The sequence below is a fragment of the Mytilus trossulus genome, unplaced genomic scaffold (assembly GCF_036588685.1).
Source record: "Mytilus trossulus isolate FHL-02 unplaced genomic scaffold, PNRI_Mtr1.1.1.hap1 h1tg001227l__unscaffolded, whole genome shotgun sequence".
In the NCBI taxonomy this organism is placed as follows: domain Eukaryota; kingdom Metazoa; phylum Mollusca; class Bivalvia; order Mytilida; family Mytilidae; genus Mytilus; species Mytilus trossulus.
Genome location: NW_026963722.1, coordinates 7501 through 15000, shown reverse-complemented (window position 1 = coordinate 15000; position 7500 = coordinate 7501).

The following is a 7500-nucleotide window of genomic DNA, read 5'->3' as shown; positions in this document are numbered from 1 at the left end:
GTCGCACGTTGGATGCAGACAGGCTACCGCGGGTCTCTCGATCATCAAGGCCGGCAAACTATACCCTCGGTAAAAAAATTTTTACGAGGGTGAAATTTTCATCGTGGTGTCGCACGTTAGACGCGGACAGGCTACCGCGGGTCTCTCGATCATCGAGGCCGTCTAACTATACCCTCGGTAAAAAAATTTTACGAGGGTGACATTTTCATCGGGAAGCCGCACGTTAGATGCGGACAGGCTACCGCGGGTCTCTCGACCATCGAGGCCGTCTAACTATACCCTCGGTAAATTTTTTTTACAAGGGTGAAATTTTCATCGGGAAGCCGCACGTTAGACGCAGGCAAGCTACCGCGGGTCTCTCGACCATCGAGGCCGTCTAACTATACCCTCGGTAAAATAAATTTACAAGGGTGAAATTTTCATCGGGAAGCCGCACGTTAGACGCAGGCAAGCTACCGCGGGTCTCTCGATCATCGAGGCCGTCTAACTATACCCTCGGTAAAAAAAATTTACGAGGGTGACATTTTCATCGGGAAGCCGCACGTTAGATGCGGACAGGCTACCGCGGGTCTCTCGACCATCGAGGCCGTCTAACTATACCCTCGGTAAATGTTTTTTACAAGGGTGAAATTTTCATCGGGAAGCCGCACGTTAGACGCAGGCAAGCTACCGCGGGTCTCTCGACCATCGAGGCCGTCTAACTATACCCTCGGTAAAAAAAAAAATTTACGTGGGTGAAATTTTCATCGGGAAGCCGCACGTTAGATGCGGACAGGCTACCGCGGGTCTCTCGACCATCGAAGGCCGTCTAACTATACCCTCGGTAAATTTTTTTTTACAAGGGTGAAATTTTCATCGGGAAGCCGCACGTTAGACGCAGGCAGGCTACCGCGGGTCTCTCGACCATCGAGGCCGGCAAACTATACCCTCGGTAAAAAAAATTTACCAGGGTGAAATTTTCATCGTGGTGTCGCACGTTAGACGCGGACAGGCTACCGCGGGTCTCTCGATCATCCAGGCCGGCAAACTATACCCTCGGTAAAAATTTTTCACGAGGGTGAAATTTTCATCGTGGTGTCGCACGTTAGACGCGGACAGGCTACCGCGGGTCTCTCGATCATCCAGGCCGGCAAACTATACCCTCGGTAAAAATTTTTGACGAGGGTGAAATTTTCATCGTGGTGTCGCACGTTAGACGCGGACAGGCTACCGCGGGTCTCTCGATCATCCAGGCCGGCAAACTATACCCTCGGTAAAAATTTTTTACGAGGGTGAAATTTTCATCGTGGTGTCGCACGTTAGACGCGGACAGGCTACCGCGGGTCTCTCGATCATCCAGGCCGGCAAACTATACCCTCGGTAAAAAATTTTTACGAGGGTGAAATTTTCATCGTGGTGTCGCACGTTAGACGCGGACAGGCTACCGCGGGTCTCTCGATCATCCAGGCCGGCAAACTATACCCTCGGTAAAAAAATTTTACGAGGGTGAAATTTTCATCGTGGTGTCGCACGTTAGACGCGGACAGGCTACCGCGGGTCTCTCGATCATCCAGGCCGGCAAACTATACCCTCGGTAAAAAAATTTTACGAGGGTGAAATTTTCATCGTGGTGTCGCACGTTAGACGCGGACAGGCTACCGCGGGTCTCTCGATCATCCAGGCCGGCAAACTATACCCTCGGTAAAAATTTTTTACGAGGGTGAAATTTTCATCGTGGTGTCGCACGTTAGACGCGGACAGGCTACCGCGGGTCTCTCGATCATCCAGGCCGGCAAACTATACCCTCGGTAAAAATTTTTTACGAGGGTGAAATTTTCATCGTGGTGTCGCACGTTAGACGCGGACAGGCTACCGCGGGTCTCTCGATCATCCAGGCCGGCAAACTATACCCTCGGTAAAAATTTTTTACGAGGGTGAAATTTTCATCGTGGTGTCGCACGTTAGACGCGGACAGGCTACCGCGGGTCTCTCGATCGTCCAGGCCGGCAAAGTATACCCTCGGTAAAAAAAATTTTACGAGGGTGAAATGTTCATCGGGAAGCCGCACGTTAGACGCGGACAGGCTACCGCGGGTCTCTCGACCATCGAGGCCGTCTGACTATACCCTCGGTAAAAAAAAATTACAAGGCTGAAATGTTCATCGGGAAGCCGTACGGTAGACGCAGGCAAGCTACTGCGGGTCTCTCGACCATCGAAGGCCGTCTGACTACACCCTCGGTAAAAAAATTTTACAAGGCTGAAATGTTCATCGGGAAGCCGTACGTTAGACGCAGGCAAGCTACCGCGGGTCTCTCGACCATCGAAGGCCGTCTGACTATACCCTCGGTAAAAAAAAATTACAAGGCTGAAATGTTCATCGGGAAGCCGTACGGTAGACGCAGGCAAGCTACTGCGGGTCTCTCGACCATCGAAGGCCGTCTGACTACACCCTCGGTAAAAAAAATTTACAAGGCTGAAATTTTCATCGGGAAGCCGCACGATAGACGCAGGCAGGCTACCGCGGGTCTCTCGACCATCGAGGCCGTCTAACTATACCCTCGGTAAAAAAAATTCACAAGGCTGAAATGTTCATCGGGAAGCCGCACGTTAGACGAGGCAGGCTACCGCGGGTCTCTCGACCATCGAGGCCTTCAAACTATACCCTCGGTAAAAAAAAATTTCACAAGGGTGAAATGTTCATCGGGAAGGCGCACGTTAGACGCAGGCAGACTACCGCGGGTCTCTCGACCATCGAGGCCTTCAAACTATACCCTCGGTAAAAAAAAAATTTTTACAAGGGTGAAATTTTCATCGGGAAGGCCGCACGTTAGACGCAGGCAGGCTACCGCGGGTCTCTCGACCATCGAGGCCGTCTAACTATACCCTCGGTAAAAAAAATTTACAAGGCTGAAATCTTCATCGGGAAGCCGCACGTTAGATGCGGACAGGCTACCGCGGGTCTCTCGACCATCGAGGCCGTCTAACTATACCCTCGGTAAAAAAATTTTACGAGGCTGAAATTTTCATCGGGAAGCCGCACGTTAGACGAGGCAGGCTACCGCGGGTCTCTCGACCATCGAAGCCGTCTAACTGTACCCTCGGTAAAAAAAAATTTCACAAGGCTGAAATTTTCATCGGGAAGCCGCACGTTAGACGCAGGCAGGCTACCGCGGGTCTCTCGACCATCGAGGCCGTCTAACTATACCCTCGGTAAAAAAAATTTACAAGGCTGAAATGTTCATCGGGAAGCCGCACGTTAGACGCAGGCAGGCTACCGCGGGTCTCTCGACCATCGAGGCCGTCTAACTATACCCTCGGTAAAAAAATTTTACAAGGCTGAAATTTTCATCGGGAAGCCGCACGTTAGACGCGGACAGGCTACCGCGGGTCTCTCGACCATCGAGGCCTTCAAACTATACCCTCGGTAAAAAAATTTTACGAGGGTGAAATTCTCATCGTGGTGTCGCACGTTAGACGCGGACAGGCTACCGCGGGTCTCTCGATCATCCAGGCCGGCAAACTATACCCTCGGTAAAAAAAATTTACGAGGGTGAAATTCTCATCGTGGTGTCGCACGTTGGACGCGGACAGGCTACCGCGGGTCTCTCGATCATCCAGGCCGGCAAACTATACCCTCGGTAAAAAAATTTTACGAGGGTGAAATTTTCATCGCGGTGTCGCACGTTAGACGCGGACAGGCTACCGCGGGTCTCTCGATCATCCAGGCCGGCAAACTATACCCTCGGTAAAAAAATTTTACGAGGGTGAAATTTTCATCGTGGTGTCGCACGTTAGACGCGGACAGGCTACCGCGGGTCTCTCGACCATCGAGGCCTTCAAACTATACCCTCGGTAAAAAAATTTTACGAGGGTGAAATTTTCATCGTGGTGTCGCACGTTAGACGCGGACAGGCTACCGCGGGTCTCTCGACCATCGAGGCCTTCAAACTATACCCTCGGTAAAAAAATTTTACGAGGGTGAAATTTTCATCGTGGTGTCGCACGTTAGACGCGGACAGGCTACCGCGGGTCTCTCGACCATCGAGGCCTTCAAACTATACCCTCGGTAAAAAATTTTTACGAGGGTGAAATTTTCATCGGGCAGCCGCACGTTAGACGCAGGCAGGCTACCGCGGGTCTCTCGACCATCGAGGCCGTCAAACTATACCCTCGGTAAAAAAATTTTACGAGGGTGAAATTTTCATCGGTCAGCCGCACGTTAGACGCGGACAGGCTACCGCGGGTCTCTCGACCATCGAGGCCTTCAAACTATACCCTCGGTAAAAAAATTTTACGAGGGTGAAATTTTCATCGGGCAGCCGCACGTTAGACGCAGGCAGGCTACCGCGGGTCTCTCGACCATCGAGGCCGTCAAACTATACCCTCGGTAAAAAAATTTTACGAGGGTGAAATTTTCATCGGTAAGCCGCACGTTAGATGCGGACATGCTACCGCGGGTCTCTCGACCATCGAGGCCTTCAAACTATACCCTCGGTAAAAAAATTTTACGAGGGTGAAATTTTCATCGGGCAGCCGCACGTTAGACGCAGGCAGGCTACCGCGGGTCTCTCGACCATCGAGGCCGTCAAACTATACCCTCGGTAAAATTTTTTTACGAGGGTGAAATTTTCATCGGTAAGCCGCACGTTAGATGCGGACAGGCTACCGCGGGTCTCTCGACCATCGAGGCCTTCAAACTATACCCTCGGTAAAAAAAAATTTACAAGGGTGAAATTTTCATCGGGAAGCCGCACGATAGACGCAGGCAGGCTACCGTGGGTCTCTCGACCATCGAGGCCGTCAAACTATACCCTCGGTAAAAAAAAATTTAGAAGGGTGAAATTTTCATCGGGAAGCCGCACGTTAGACGCAGGCGAGCTACCGCGGGTCTCTCGACCATCCAGGCCGGCAAACAATACCCTCGGTAAATATTTTTTACGTGGGTGAAATTTTCATCGGGATGTCGCACGTGAGACGCGGACAGGTTACCGCGGGTCTCTCGACCATCGGCGGCCGGCCAAAGCCATAGCCTAGTCAAAAAGTGTTACAGGTTGACAATTTTTCATCGGGAAGCCGCACGTAAGAATAGTACAGCAGGTCTCTCGATGAAACGATCACATTTCATGTAACGTAACGTAACGAACGAAGGCAGGCAGGCATCGTACACCCTAACCCTAAGCCGCCTCTTGACGATGCCCGTCCCTAACCCTAACCCTAACCCTAAATTAACCCTAACCCTAACCCTAACCCTAACCCTAACCCTAACCCTAACCCTAACCCTAACCCTAACCCTACCCCTACCCCTACCCCTAACCCTAACCCTAACCCTAACCCTAACCCTAACCCTAACCCTAACCCTAACCCTAACCCTAACCCTAACCCTAACCCTAAATTAACCCTAACCCTAAATTAACCCTAACCCTAACCCTAACCCTAACCCTAACCCTAAATTAACCCTAACCCTAACCCTAACCCTAACCCTAACCCTAACCCTAACCCTAACCCTAACCCTAACCCTAACCCTAACCCTAACCCTAACCCTAACCCTAACCCTAACCCTAAATTAACCCTAACCCTAAATTAACCCTAACCCTAACCCTAACCCTAACCCTAAATTAACCCTAACCCTAACCCTAACCCTAACCCTAACCCTAACCCTAACCCTAACCCTAACCCTAACCCTAAATTAACCCTAACCCTAAATTAACCCTAACCCTAACCCTAACCCTAACCCTAAATTAACCCTAACCCTAACCCTAACCCTAACCCTAACCCTAACCCTAACCCTAACCCTAACCCTAACCCTAACCCTAACCCTAACCCTAACCCTAACCCTAACCCTAACCCTAACCCTAAAGCCTGTTACTTAGGCCGTGTCAGGACCCAGGCTGGCATTATTCCTCGATACGTGTAGGTACGTGGTCGGCCTGTCTGGTAGCGGGCGATCACGGGTCTCTACCGCAGGTAAAGGTACGTGGTCGGCCTTTTGCGGGCTACCGCGGGTTAAAGTCTACGTAGGGACGTGAAGACCCGCATAAGCCCGTGGTAGCCCGCTATCAGGCCGTCCACGTACACTTATACCCGCGCTAGCCCGCTGTCAGGTCGACCACGTCCCTTCTTACCCACGGTAGCTGGCTACCGAGGCCGTCGACGTTCCCTTACCTGCGATAGCCCGCTATCAGGTCGACCACGTCCCCTCCTTACCCGCGGTAGCTGGCTACCGAGGCCGTCGACGTTCCTTTGCCTGCGATGGCCCGCTATCGGGTCGACCACGTCCCCTCCTTACCCGCGGTAGCTGGCTACCGAGGCCGTCGACGTTCCTTTGCCTGCGATGGCCCGCTATCGGGTCGACCACGTCCCTTCTTACCCGCGGTAGCTGGCTACCGAGGCCGTCGACGTTCCTTTACCTGCGATAGCCCGCTATCGGGTCGACCACGTCCCTTCTTACCCGCGGTAGCTGGCTACCGAGGCCGTCGACGTTCCTTTGCCTGCGATGGCCCGCTATCGGGTCGACCACGTCCCTTCTTACCCGCGGTAGCTGGCTACCGAGCCCGTCGACGTACCTTTACCTGCGGTAGCCCGCTATCGGGTCGACCACGTCCCTTCTTACCCGCGGTAGCTGGCTACCGAGGCCGTCGACGTCCCTTTGCCTGCGGTAGCCCGCTATCGGGTCGACCACGTCCCTTCTTACCCGCGGTAGCTGGCTACCGAGGCCGTCGACGTTCCTTTACCTGCGATAGCCCGCTATCGGGTCGACCACGTCCCTTCTTATCCGCGGTAGCTGGCTACCGAGGCCGTCGACGTTCCTTTACCTGCGATAGCCCGCTATCGGGTCGACCACGTCCCTTCTTACCCGCGGTAGCTGGCTACCGAGGCCGTCGACGTACCTTTACCTGCGGTAGCCCGCTATCGGGTCGACCACGTCCCTTCTTATCCGCGGTAGCTCGCTACCGAGCCCGTCGACGTACCTTTACCTGCGGTAGCCCGCTATCGGGTCGACCACGTCCCTTCTTACCCGCGGTAGCTCGCTACCGAGGCCGTCGACGTCCCTTTACCTGCGGTAGCCCGCTATCGGGTCGACCACGTACGATGATACCCGCGGTAGCCCGCTAGCACGGCCGTCCACGTCCCTTTACCCGCGGTAGCTCGCTATCGGGTCGACCACGTACGATGATACCCGCGGTAGCCCGCTAGCACGGCCGTCCACGTCCCTTTACCCGCGGTAGCCCGCTATCGGGTCGACCACGTACGATGATACCCGCGGTAGCCCGCTAGCACGGCCGTCCACGTCCCTTTACCCGCGGTAGCCCGCTATCGGGTCGACCACGTACGATGATACCCGCGGTAGCCCGCTAGCACGGCCGTCCACGTCCCTTTACCCGCGGTAGCCCGCTATCGGGTCGACCACGTACGATGATACCCGCGGTAGCCCGCTAGCACGGCCGTCCACGTCCCTTTACCCGCGGTAGCCCGCTATCGGGTCGACCACGTACGATGATACCCGCGGTAGCCCGCTAGCAC